Genomic DNA, 14400 nt, shown 5'->3' with positions numbered 1-14400 from the left:
TGGAGATACCCTCCTGCAGAGCCAGGGTAACAAGGGCCTGACCTCTGGTGGAAGTTGTGTGGCTTCAGTTAAAGGTGTTTAGTTTTTCACTCCTTTTAATGCCTCTGATTTTAGCTTATTTTTCAAGGGAGCTTGTGCGAGTTGCCACAATAGATTAAACCATGAGTTGCAGTTGAAGCATCCTGTATTTTATTATCATGGATAAATAATATCTCAGCCAGAGGAAAACGGGAGAACACAAGGTCACCCAGCATGCCTAGAGCTGAGCCTGAAGAGGAGGTCTAAGATGCCAGCTTGCACTCCAGCCTCCTGTGCAGCCTGTGCTCTTGTTCTGAAGGCAGAAGGTTTTGATTCTTCAAAGTGCCACTTTCCTTTGCTACCTGCAGACAAATAGGTTGCTCTAAGATGCATGCCACGAGCTGATTTTTGATTCATGAGAGCCTGAACCAACACTGATCATAAGAGAATCGGCAGTGATCATAAAATATGAAAGGTTTTCAAGAAGGACTCTACATCATATGGAGGTCTGCAGCAGGCTTTCTGCCTCAGAGCCAGAGGGGGCAAACACAACTCGGGTTTATTAATGGGAATGTGGAAGGGAAAGCAGCGAGAGCAGAATCTGCCCCTGTGTATTCAAGGCTACCCTGTTCCACGGAAGCTTTTAGGAAATCTACCACTTTAAGCATAAACACAAGACAATTCTGTTTTCATGCCGTTTTCTTGCCAATGCTTTTTCTTAAAAGATCTGTACGGCTGTCATATAAAATATGCCTCGGTTTGTTCTAATTTAGATTACGCATATTTGTCCTCAGTGAATGATTGATTAAGTGCTCTGATCTTGACTGCTATGTTAGCAGCAGGGTATCTGTGCAAGAGGCTTGGAAATCTCGCTGGATAAATGGTAGAGATGAAATCTTAGCTGTTACAGAGCTGGTTTTCTTTTTCACAGCCAAGGCAAATGCTGTCTTCTTTGCAACAACAAACATGCTTTGTAATGTTTTCCAGGACAGCGCTAAGCCTCACTTTGTTTCCTTATAGAGGGGCTTTAAGCTGTCATAATACCATGGCACTGAACTCTTAATGTCACGGATATCACCGTAAAGTTGGTATCTCCGAGTTCAGTAGATCAGTTGTGATTTATGCTCACGTAACCGAAAACAAAATGTGTCTCCCTGACATCTGCAGAGCTGCTCTGATAAAACCAGCAAAACTAAGAGGGGGAAAAAAGACATCTCCATGCAACTGAGCTCATTCAAAGCATCAAGCATGGTTTAGCAGGACTGCCCCAGAAGGAAAGCCTCCTTCAGAGGTTACTTACCCTGTCAATCTCACTTCAGCATCACTGAACCTGAGTTATGGGCGAATATATTGTTACCCACAAGAGCTGGGAGATATTTCTTGCTTATTTGTATAATCTTTTGTCCCTTACTTATAGAAAACTATGGCAAGCTGTGTTTTGTCCTCTTTTTGTTTCTATTTATGAAAATTGACGCAACTGAAGGTACTGGAAAACACTAACTTGAAAAGAAAATGTATCTTGTTTTTCTTTAATATGTCTTAATTTCTAACAGTGGTCTAACACATTCTAACACTGGTTGCATTGTCTTTGCTGTGTCGCTAGGAAGGTGTGGTAACAAACCAGGCAATTTTCTAACAGGAGGATTTTTTCCTCCTTTTCCCTTTCTGAAGTGTTTCTCTGACCTTCTTGGAGGTGTAGAGAAAGCTTTCAAGACCATCGGAATAAATGGGTTGTTTACTGTGATGCTTGCAGCCTTGGAAAGAAGAAAGGGAAAAGAATAAAGAAAAGAAAATCCCTGTACCGCTGTCTTCCAAGAAGAGACAGATGAGGTGTGAGCTCAAGAGAAAATACTCCAAAATCTGAGCATGATGCTGTTACAGTGAAGGAGAGTAAAACAGAGAAAAGCTGAATGAAAAGGTAGTGACCCCGGGGGTGGCAGCAGGACTCGGCACCTTCCTTCTTCTCAGGGGTTTCAATGCTTTGGAAAACAAAAGTTGCAGGAATACCAAACCAAGGAGGTAAAGAAGCCTGTTCTGGCTTAATTCCCCGTGATTAGGATATCATGCTCGCTGTTGTCTGCACTGATTTGTTCACACATACCCTCAGACGCAGGCGTGATGACCGGGGGCAGGATCTCAGGTGACTCCTGATGAGCTCTCCAGGCTCCATCACTGAGCCCTTTCCTGAGGAAAAGCCATGGCCTGTGGCCACGTGTGGAAGTGCTAAGCTGTGTTAATGACGCTGTGCTATCATCAGGCTCTCATGCTGCCTCGAATGGATGTCACTACTGTGTATGTTCCTGCAGATCAGTTGGTAATTACACTTGGATCCAAAGTAATTACGCTGAGACTTGCACTCTGGTTTAGAAGACAGAAATAACCATGCACTTGCCTAGTCCCACACGTAGCACTTGTGATGTAATTTAATAGCCAGCTACTGACATGAAAGTAAAGAGGCATTTCTCTTATATTTATGCCCTTTTAAATTAAACATCGGTGCTTTTTCCTGTGAAAGGAGCAGGGGCCAATGTGCCCCCGGTCTTCTTGTTCCCACTCAAGCACCCTCCTCCTTTCTTGACAAAATGAAATACTCTGAAGCCAAATAAATATTTATAAGCTCCTCCTGGTGGGTGACTGTTTTGACAAAACAACTCAGGCAGGTCCTGCTTTGGCTTTGCTCACTACCCTATTTAAACTTCAGGCAAGGCAAAAGCGGGCATTAGGGTGAATGTTGTGGTCTCTGGGTGCAGGGAGCGGATGGACCAACCATCCCTTTTGATGGTTTTCCAGGTCACATCTGCCAGTGCGTTTCGTCTTCATCCTCCAAATGTTAAACACCTGGACAGCTGTAGCACTGCATTAAGCACCCTTTTTTTGATGAAGAGCTCAAAGGCAAGGCAGGCAGATGCCCAGAGCCCCATGTATAAAAAGGTACCTTTGCTGCCTGCAGTTCTGCTTCTCAGCCATGCTGCTTTCTTCTTCGTGTAGAATTTACTTCTTTTGCATCTCCAAATAAGCCAGTGCTTCTGCAAATAGTCTTCTTCCTTCAGGGTGAGCAGCTTATTTTGGTTAGGGAAAGAAAGAGTCTACTGTGCTCTCTTTCTTTTGGCAATGTCTGGGTAATCATTGCTCATAATAATGCCATCCCAGATGTTGAAGCATCTCCTGTATTAATTTTACCCAGAAGATAATTTCCCTTAGAAATCATGTGCAAATCCCCTGTTCTAATTTAAGAATTAATTCAGTATACTAAATCTTAGCACTTCATCCTAGAAATGTTTTGCAGTGTCTGTTAACCCTTTGCAACAACAACAACCAGCTCAGCTGGTTTTAATGAAGCCTGTCTCTCACACCAACCTCTGTTAGGGTCTAGTTCACAGTGTTTTAAGAGGAGGATCCCCTCTGACACCTAGAGCCAACCTGCTGGAATGATTTCCTTCTCCTCAGAGAATCACAAACATAAACTGATCTGCTGTTCCAAATGTGGAGGGCAAATACAGCAGTGATGCCAGAGACCCCCACTCCAGCAGTGTCTGGGATTAACATTCTAACCTCCACTGGGGCTATGGCAGATGCTAGGGTTGAAAATAGGGTGATTCTACATTTACAAGACTTGGAGGAAAAACAAGAGCTGAATGGCTTGTCTGAACCTGTATAAGAAAGCTATGTGAGAGCTCGGAATACCTCACCAGTAGTACTGAGCATCCTTCCCTCCCTTGGCTGTCTCACACATACACAAGTACACAAAAGTCTACTCCTGGTGTGAAGTGTCCCATGGGTTTTACGGACTTTCGTTTAGTTTATAATGGAAACTACATCAAACTCCAGACTGGGCATTTTCCTGCCCTTCCACATTGCGACAATCTTGGCACATCTCAGCCTTCACAGTGAAAGCCCTTGCCCATCAGTGAAAATAATAAAGAAAAAAGAATAAAGAATAAAGACACCAAACATATGAATTTCTTCCCAGCTCTGCGAGATCAGAGTGCAGCCCAGCACACCTTCTGGGCAGCAGGATGCTCCAAAAGCCATGAATCTCTGTTCGTACCAGAGTGCACCTCTGCATTGACTTTGTGGTCTTATTTCTAGTGGTATTTGAAGCACAAAAGGATTTCAGGTATCAATATAATTTAGTTAAAAGAGCAGCTTGCAAATTGCACCAACAGGAAGATCATGCCACCAACTAGGAAGTGCACACATAAACCATCAGGGATCACAGAATACTTTCAGTCAGAGCTTTTATATATACCTACAAATGTTTTATGATTCCTACCATAACAACAGGAACGCGTAATGTCTCTGTGGTAACACCTAGGTAGGTGCTCAAAGGAATATGATGTCACATCTTGGATTCCACTGATTTTACTGCTGGTGATTGTTGGGTTTGCAGAAGCAATACCTTAGGAGTTTGCAGAGCAGAGGGCTGCCCAAGGACTTTCCCCAAAGAGGATTCATTTGGAATCAGCTTTGAACATTATCATAAGGTGATAATATGTGATAAGAGCCAAGGCATGCCAGCAATTCCACTACCACCTCATCAGCTCCCTGATGCTGTGCTGTGACTCTGCAGCAGCTCAGCCTCAGAGGAGAGGAAGGATGCAATCCCCAAAAGGAAACAAAGGAGAAAAGACAATGCTGCTCATCATGGGCCAAACCCATTTTCCCTTCTCAGGGTTCCAGTGTTAATAGTAAGTACTGGCTTTGAGCCTGTCTTACTCACCTATGTGGGAATGCTGAGGAAAGTAAGGTAGTAAATCACTCTAGAAAAGGCACAGCTTTCTCCCAAGTTGATCGTTAGATTGAATGCTATCTGGGCATAAAATGGTACAAATCCAAGGAAACGCTTCTACACAGCCAAGCTTCACATACCTCCCGAAGCCAGGAAAGATGAAAGAACATGATGGTCATGCGTTCCATTGCATCCGACCGGATTAAAGATCCCAGGTGTCTCCACATCCCCCAGGCAGATCACATCTGTGCAACACCATGAGGATGTGCTGGAATGAGAGAAACCATTTAACCCTTTTTGCTTTATTCACAGAAGATATTCTATTTAATGACCCCCTTGCTGAGCACTGCTCCCTAGTCTTGTTTGCTGCTGTTCACACTTCGTGTTTATCCTTTCTTTCTCATTCCAGTAACACAGGCTGGGAAAATATCACTGCTTCCTACTGGTCCTTAAGTAAGGGAGACTGTGCTTATGCTACCCTGAAATTCAGCATACTGACAACTGCAGGATGGATCTGCTGGCCCAGCAACTCCAGGCTTGTGCATTGGTTATTATTCCTCCTGATGAATTCACTTGGGGGTCTGCTCCTTGAATGCAAAGCTCTCAGGTCAGGACAAACAGAAAATATATTACATGGAGCGTGACAAGCTGCGAGTCCCAGGAATGAGCACATGTTGAGATACGTCCATAGGCAGTGGGATAAAGTCATTCCTTTATCTCCATGTTGCTGCTGAAATTCCCTTCTAAAAACCTATGTTTACAGCAGCAATGGCTGTTTGCAGTGACATACTGGAGTTTCTTGTGTTTATTACACCCTGAGATTTAACAAGCTGAAAAGACAGCTTTGCTCTAATTTTGATTAGTGGGGTTTTTAGCTCCCTGCTTCCAGGGTTCTTGGGCTCTGCCCATTTCCTGCAGTCAGGGACCAGTCTCAGCAAGGCATCTGTTTTCCCATGGGGAGCAGTTTAATTTCCTTGCGTTCCCCATATGGGGTTCCCCTTCACAAGGCACCCAGAACCAAACCAGGTCCACCCTCCCCACCAACATCCTCACAGCACAAAGAACAGAGCCCCGTGCAACTCATCTCTGCTGTGATGGGGTTATGCAAGTTTCTGTCTGTGCTATAACCTTTCCTCATTGTGTTATCTCCAGGCATCATTCCTTAGACTTAACATTAAATGGCCCACCCTATATCTGCATCACTGGACATTTTATATTTATCTGCCAAACCTCTGTTTCTGCCCTGCTATAGCTCTGATGTTAACGGCATTCCTATTTTCAGCCATGGAGGCGGCTGTCAGTTAGGTTTTGTCAAGGAAATGACAAAAAGACCCAGTATCAAGTCTGAGATATTTAGAAAGCCTTTCTCCCCCCCCAAAACCAGAGCTTAAAATATTGTCCTGATGGGAAAGCGAGCTGTAGTTTTCCAACAACCCTCCAGCCCCAGTTTTCTGCAGTATCTCAGGATCGTGATCCCAAAAAGGAACAGTTTGTGGTGTCTGAGGCCCTGATCCTGCCACAAAACATGTGCTGGCTGGTTCTGCGGGGGTTTTCTCCTGTCTTCAGGAAGAGAGAGACGTAGTTTAGTGTTATTTAGTGAATTGTCACAAGACAAGCAAAGAGACAGCTATTCTCACCCAACCCACTGATCTTTCTAGAAGACTTTATATATCATTTGTTTTGCTTTGCTGTTCTCCTGTGCCACAGGATACTATGTTCTCATTCAGGTTGTTTCATATCCAGATCCTAAAGCATCTTGTAAAGGAGAGGAACTGTGTTCCTAGATACATTTTGCAGCTTAGATCAACACGCTGAAGTCCTGGATTCAGCAACAGCTTCCCAAATGTGTAGGACATGGGAGGCTGATGTGTGGACGAGTTGATAAAATCAAGATACAAGGGGGTATGAGGTCACTGTTAGTTTGGTGGTCTGGGAGATGTGCTGGTATCTGCTGTGTAGAAGTCCTGTGCAGCCTGGAGGCAGCAGAAATGAAGAAAATATCATGGCACAAGTGATGCCCACTGTCAAACTGAAGCAAAGCAGAGCTTGAATAACTGCATCTAGATTTGCCTGTGCCCTAATGTGCCTCAGGAAGTCAGCCAGCAGACAAAGGGAGGAAGGAAAAGCCAAGGGAAGGAAGTGGTGCAGTGATGGCTTCTGAGATTCAGTGGCTGTGCATGGGGAGTTGGACTGAGAGTCAGCGGGGGTCCTTATGACCTTCTCACTGCAGTCCCCAGCAAGACTTACACACCCAGGACAACTCTTATTCCCAGGACCATCTCCTGCTCAGTGTTTTAGCTGAGCACAGTGAACACTGGCACCATGATTCATTTTCTCTTCTCTCCCTTCACATCCTCTCCCCTGGGGGAAAAAGTTGGGTTTAAGGACTGCTCTTTGATAGCTTCCCTTAACTATCAGCTAAATAATACATGCACACTGATCCACTGGGCTGACTGATGACTCCCTCTCCCAACCCTGTTTTATTTTTATTGCTTGGCTCGGGCCAGTTCCTTCAAGTCCTGAATCATCAGAACAGAGACCTTGAGGTATTCCAGCCAAATCAATCCTTGGCCCATTGACATATTGCTTTACCTAACCAACCATACAACTTCGCTTTTCCCTGATAATTTCTCAATTAATTGCTTTTCAGCTCTCATTTGTTACAAGGTCAGGCTGTGACTGGGCTTGTACATTCCCATCTCTGATAAACTCTCCCAGTCCCCTAATCAGCTACGACTGGGATTTTAGTTCCATTAACTTATTCATCATCTAGACATTTTCATCTTGGGGAGCTTGACTTTTGATTGTATCAGTAGTGTCTTCAATTATTTAAAAGGACTTAAAATTCCCTTCTTACCTAAAAGGAAAATGCATTTTGAGCACTGAAAATTGATCATATTGGACCAGTGTCTTTTGGATGTCCGTATGTGCAAGCCCATGTTAAACAACTCATGTATGGTGAGACCATAAGTATTTGCTGCTGATAAACATGTGCGTGCATGGGGCTGACTATATTAAGATGTCAGGCATAGGGGAATGACAGTGTGCTGATGACTGGTGGCTTACTAACACTAAATTACGCCTGAGATTCTGTTCCATGATGTCAAACATTGATTCAGTTTCCGTGGGAAGTAATGCAAATGCCAGAGCCCCTCGATGAGATCTGAAACTGAAATTGCCAGCAAAAAAATAAGAAGCTTGCCCTCTCCTAGCAATAAATCTTCTTAGAAAACCTTGAAGGGAGCAGCTCCGGGAGGGGAATGCGTTTTGAACACGTCCCACCAGACAGAAGGTCTCATAAGGACCCTTCTTCAGCTTTGGTGCTAGCTGGGAGCCAAATCCTTCTCTTCTGCTGCAACCTTCTGTCTGAGTCTGTGCTTCGTCTTCACAGCAGCTGATCCAGTCCAAGGCAACAACCCACCAGTGCTACTTACTACAGAATTAACCTTTCAACAGAAGCAGCAGTCTGTGTTGCACAACGAAATACCCTGAATCCCAGCTCTTCTCTTCCCACAGTTTGCATCCAGGCAAAACTCCTACAGGCTTCTCCCAGTAGGAAAACTGGTGGCAAATCCTAACAAACTGGCATCAGCTGGGAAAACTTACATTCCTGCATAGGGTGATGGGACCAGGGAGACTGAAGATCCCATCTTGCTCTTTGTCCCACGTTCTGTGGAAGCCGCTCAGCTGAAAACCACCATCATAGGATGGTGTCAGGGGACCATTTTAGATTATCTGAGTGCTTCAGGCTCTGAAGAATATCCATAGAGAGAGGTCAAACTGTATTGACAGACTCTCCAGGAAGAAAAGCTAGTTTAATATTGGCAAGACAAGACCTGCTGCATATTTAAAAGGAGCCTCTCCTTCCAGGAAATATGTGCTCAGGTCTCAGTTTCCTTGCTGCAAAACGCAGGCGCTAGGTTTTAACGCTCCAGCTTTCAATGCAGACTGCAGAATTATGGATTTTTCTTGCAGAAAACCCTGTGCTCACACTTCTGAGTGTAAATTTTCAGCATTCGCTTTGAAAGAAGAGCCCACGTTATCGCTAAGAAGGGCTTAAAAAAGATTAGGAGAAAAAAAGAACCCTGCACCAATAGGCAATGTGTTGTGATGAAGGGAAGTGCAATAACAACAACAGGATGAGCTCTGGAGTGTTGTGTTCTTTGCTTCCCCCCTGCCCCAAACTGCAATACCTCACCCTCCCCACTGGAAAAACTCCATCCTTCCTTGCTCTTCCTTGGTGCAAAGGCATGAGGGGCCTTTCCAAGGTGTCTGTTGCTTCCTGTAAATGATGTACCAGAAGGCACCAACACTTGGAGGATGTGAAGAAACGTACAGTTCTCTCTCTGCCTGTTGCTAGGATTCACAGCTACACCCCATCACTTTCTGGGGCTTCGGCTCTTATTTTTGCTGTAGGAATAAAAAGGAAACCTTGTTGCTTCCAGGCTTTCTGCATCAGGCTTAGGCAGCTCCAATGCCAACCCTTACAATATTACTACAGTCAGACATAAAATCTTAATGCACGATGGTGCCTCGAATCATACATTCTTCTGAAAAAGGTGAGTCCCCAGTAGTAAATGAAATATTAAACATTATTAAATATGAAACAGCCAAACCTGGATTCCATTAAAATGAATCTTTCATAGTTTTCCATTTTTTTGCTTCCCCCCCCCCCTTTTTTTTTTCCCAGGGAGCGCAGTGATCTCATGAGCTTTTATGTGTCCTTTTAAAGACAGAAAAATCACAGGTAATTTAAGCCTATTCTGTTCAGATTTATTTTAGCTGGAAAACAAATGAAGGCTGTGAAACTCTCTCCTGGTCGCATCTATCTCACTGAACTATTCAGCAGTCTATATCAAAGGCTCACCTAAAGACACCATTGTAATGCCTGCTGACATGTGCCACCTATTTAGAAATCTTGTATCCAGTTACTCAGTCTACTTTCATTTAGAATGGCTTTAATCTTCCACCATACACTAAAAAACCCCTCTCTTTTCATAGCCCACAGGATATATTTAGAGCTGTTTTTGTTGCTCCTGCAGGTTTTCTGGGAGTTAAACTGTGACTGAAGCGAGGGCCGGTGTGTGAGCTGGCAATTGGGCATCTAAAGAAGTATCTGCAAGAAAGAACTTAATATTTTATAGAGCTGCTGTTAGTCTCATCATGCAAACCTTGTGACTGAAGTTACGACTACACGGATAACACAGGGCAGTCAACAAAATAAGCCTTGACTCAATATTGTGGCTGTGGATTGTGACTGTAGTATTTACACCTCAAAATTCATGAATATATGTGCATCTGTGCAGGTTGGCTGAATCTCTGGTGCTAAAACAGATGCAAAGGTGTATAATTCTACTAGGTGTGTTTATGCCTTTGCGTTCAGAACTTAAGCCCTCTCTTTTATTATTAACTTACTGTGTTTGAACAGGGCTGGCAGAAATACTTAGAAGGGGAGGAGGAAAAAGAGCCTTGTCCTTGCTAAGAGGGTCCCAGAGCCTGGTTCTGTGCAGGGACCACTGAAGAAAGCTGGGTCTGGTGGCAGGTTGCATCCCCAGCACACACCTTAATTCCTGACTCTTCAGGTTGCTGCATTACAGCAACCACACATGAATTATCAATCTACAGACACACTTCTGGACTGGAAGGCAATAAGTACTGAAAAAGACAAGGTAAAATGGCAAAGTAGAGAGCCGTGAATTATTCATGACTACTGTTCCATTTTGTGCAAAAAGCCTCTACCTTGCTTTCCATTTTGCTTTCTTTAGGTCACTTCTGAGGCTCAGCAAAGCAGATTTAAATGGACTCCCCACTACAGGAGCTCACGCTCGTGGCTCCTGGTTTGTTTGCACACAGCTGGGTTTCACATCTCCCCTCCAGGAACTGAGCAAAGCAGGGAAAGAAGAAGCCAGCTCAACAGCAAAGTGGGAGAAGCCACACTCTTCCCTCTTTCAGATTTGTGTGGCATTTTACAGATTCCTAAAAGAATTAAAAAAGCCAGTTGTATAAGGTTATTTTCTGTGTTCAAGCACTGTTAAACATCAGTGTTTTCTCTTTGGTGTGCTTATACTTCAGCTGAGATGGCAAGAGCATCCCACCAGCAATAGCCTTCTCGCAGCCTGACCAGAAGCATACGCTCTTGGTCTGCTTTTGTAAGGGCTCTTTATGCCTACTTCTGGCCTGACACCCTTGGGATGGAGAGGAACAAATCTCAGCTTTATTATTCCTTTATTTTAATGAACTGCCATTGGCCAGCTTATGTTTTCACCACAAAGATTTCAAATTGCCTTAGAGCACCAGAAACCATGCTGCAAACTGCTACGAAGCTTAGACACGAACATGTCAAATAAGTGATCCACATGAGGGTAGATAGACGTGACATTTAGTAATCATCTTTCTTGGGCATTGCTGTCATGTTAAGTAAATCTCAGTCAAATTTCTGGCATTTTACCATAGGCGAAGTAGGAGGCATAATAGTAAATTTCCCTTTAAAAAATAGAAAAGATCAACCTTGGGGAAAAAACATGGTTGCCACAATTTAAGGTGCAATACCTCATCCTAGTGTGGCCATCCGTTTACTTGCTGCTGATATCAATATGTCACCCCTAATGTTTACTGATGTTCACTTTACAAATGACTTTTCCTAGCTGTCAGAATATCTGTCACCAGCATCTCTTCCCCCTCTTTGCCTCTCATCCCCTTTAATAAAGATTAATATCTTTGAGGTTAAGTAAAAAGATCAGATACTACGTAAATGACACTATAGGTCTGATATTTAAACAAGATGAACATGTAATTGCTGAGATTATGTGAGCAAATTGGGTGATTCCTAGCCTAAATGAACACAGTTGGCTTTTGCGGGGTCAGTTAATATAAGTGCACAGTCAAAGGAATTGCGTATTGTGGAGGCATTTGGGCTTCTGAGGGTTCACCCATTGAAGAACTGTAGATGTTCAAAGCAAAAATTGGCGAGTTTAGCTTCTACGGCTTCTCTGAACCACTAATATGTTTCAAAGACATGCAGAATGGGGATTCTATAAAAATATGGCACATCAGTTTTCCATATTTATAGTTCACCAGTGACTTCTATATTAAACGGTTTCAGTCTATGAGTCCAAACAAGATTTTTCAACCTGTCATTCCCGCAGCTCAACCTGGTATATGAAATGCTAAACATGTTCTGTCTGCTTTGTACATCTTCTTTGACAAACACCTGGAGTAACGATTCCAGAATGAATATTTAGCTGGCAATTTTATGGATGAAGCACAAAACAGTTATTTTGGCTTTGCAATGCTGAGAATAGTAAACATGCATTTTGCTTTTATATTGCAAGGTGCAGTTTGGAAGATGCAGTGGAGTAGATGATGGATTGTTCACATGCACTGTGCTCCAAGTGGCTCAAGTAAGGCTTGCCTGAGCAGGAGCTGCAGTGTCAGACCAAAAGATAGGCTCATACCCATGGACCAAAACCTACAAGATCAGCCCAAACCATGACTCAATGGACCAGGAGCATGAAAGGGGTAATGGCTTTGACGAAGACACTTCTTTAGGAGCGGAGCATTTGGTTCTGTTTTGTGCTTTATCCAACAGGTAGTTTGACATAAACTGCTAGATTTAACCCTTAAATTCTGAGTAAACCCCTTATCCCAATGTCAAAGGTGACATCCCCATCAGTGGCCACACTACAGCCTCCTCTTTGAGCACGTACCTTCTGCTGTGCTGTGAACTCCGGCTCAGTGATAACTGCAGTCCCATGGCTCCACAGGGATGGGGCTGTTGGAGAGGCAAATCTCCCACAGAGGGCATTGACGGTGTTCCTCAGCATCACACAAAACCTTCCAAGTATTGGCAAGCTGCAAAAAAATAGTAGTTACCACAAGCTGATTCCCAAGGAGAGAATTGCGTACATAATTCCTTTCCAGTGCACCAACAAAACTATTGTGCTCAGAAGATAGCTCTGAAACTGCCTTTTGTTGTATTTTGTATGAAGTAGGATTTTATATCTGCAATAACCACCAGGTGATTTTATTTCTAGGAACTAGATTATTTCACAATAAAAGGAAAGACTCTCCAATCGGTATTTTAGCAATCATATTATGAAGAAAAACCACATCTAAACATTCCAGGAATATTATAATACGTCCTAAAACCACCTTAGTTTTGATTCACACAGATTGATATTTGCGCTATTTTACCGTACAGCGCTGGTTCTCTTCTACATATAATTGTTTCTTTCAACTCTTAACTAACTTGATTCTTCATGTAGCGGGATCTACAGGTAGAGGGTAGTAAACAGCAGGAGGGTAGTAAGCCACAAAGAAATCCTACACTGCAGACTGCAGCAAGCAGAGGTCTCTCTAGCAAAGGCATTATTTTACAAAATGATGGATGTGCATATTTATTTGCTCTGTGACTTCCATGTCAGGTTTGTCATATTTCCTCAAATTACTAGTTAAACCAAGGTTTTGTGTTCTGTTTTGTTTTTGTTTCTGCTGAAGCCTGCAGGCTCAACATACCTTATAAAAATCAAGCTGTAATTTATCTGCTCCATAGATCATGTGTAACAATAATCACTCTGGAGTCTGTGCTGGGTTCTGATTTCTGGCTTTGTTGGAAGAGATGTATGAAGTGAACAAAAAGCTTCCTGATTTTCATACTCTGTAATAAACCTGAAATATGGAGAGAGGTGAAACATGTATTTAAATTAAACCGTGGAATCATGACAAAGAAGGAGTACAGAGAAATACACGCACACCGAGACACATATTATGCAATGACACAGTATTATTTCTCTTACCAGATGGACCTCTACAACTTATGTATATACTGTATGTTGCATACATATAGCAGTTGAACTAGTGAAGCAATTTTTACCCTCAACTTGGACTCTTCAAAACGTTGCATATGTTAACTTGCATTTTGCAGGGACAAAAACCTTTGCCAAGATAAAAACGTGTGGACCCCCACATGGGATAACATTCGCAGGCGCTACCCGCAATAGCAAAGTGATAGTTCACACTAAATTCACTGCTCGGTGTTAATGTGAATGTTTGTTTCACAGATGGGTAATTTTGGAAAGGCCACGAACAAACTTCAGAATTTGTTGTAGATGTTTGCAAGAATAAAGCTAAAAAAAAAATAAAAAAGGCTAAAATTATTAGAGGAAACAATCAAACTGTATACAAATGGGTAGAAACCCTCCCTGGTGATTGTTGTAGCTTCAATTCCCCCCGCACCCACAACCACACACACCTCTGTGACGGCAGGGAATAATATTAATGTCTTGAAATATTTCTCATTGCCCTGGGTGGGCAGTTCCTCCCACAGCTGAATTGCCTTTTGCAAGGCATCACTCTCCCTGTTTTGTTTATTGCAACACAGAATATGTGATTCATCTTGCAGATGTTAGAGAAGCACCTCTCCATCTGGGGGTGTGAACCAGGCAGGGCTACACGAGTCCTTTGGCACTGCAGGAGTTAATAAGCATTGAAGTGCTGTCACCACCATGGCCCCAAGGAAGCCGAGGGCTGGGTAAAGATTTCTGGTCCGCTGGCCATAGGAATGGAGCAGCAGCGAGGCTCTGGTATTAGGAACAGAATGTGATTTTAAAACAAATTCATTCTCTGCCATGCACTTTGTGAGAGGGATGCAGCCC

The 14400-nt window shown here is 43.2% G+C and overlaps 1 long non-coding RNA gene across 1 annotated transcript in view; it reads right to left on the bottom strand.

The window, feature by feature from the left end:
- Positions 1-4893: 4893 nt before the first annotated feature.
- LOC136020549 (uncharacterized) overlaps positions 4894-14400 on the bottom strand; it is a 49352-nt gene continuing 39845 nt past the window's right edge. Inside the window, exons 2-4 of the long non-coding RNA XR_010615406.1 lie at positions 13262-13414; positions 12454-12598; positions 4894-5015 (exon numbers count right to left, since the gene is read on the bottom strand). This is a non-coding gene — a long non-coding RNA (uncharacterized LOC136020549). The remainder of the gene's footprint in view (positions 5016-12453; positions 12599-13261; positions 13415-14400) is intronic.

Source organism: Lathamus discolor, chromosome 11 (genome assembly GCF_037157495.1).
Source record: "Lathamus discolor isolate bLatDis1 chromosome 11, bLatDis1.hap1, whole genome shotgun sequence".
Lineage (NCBI taxonomy): Eukaryota > Metazoa > Chordata > Aves > Psittaciformes > Psittacidae > Lathamus > Lathamus discolor.
This window is presented reverse-complemented; position numbering and strand designations above follow the sequence as displayed.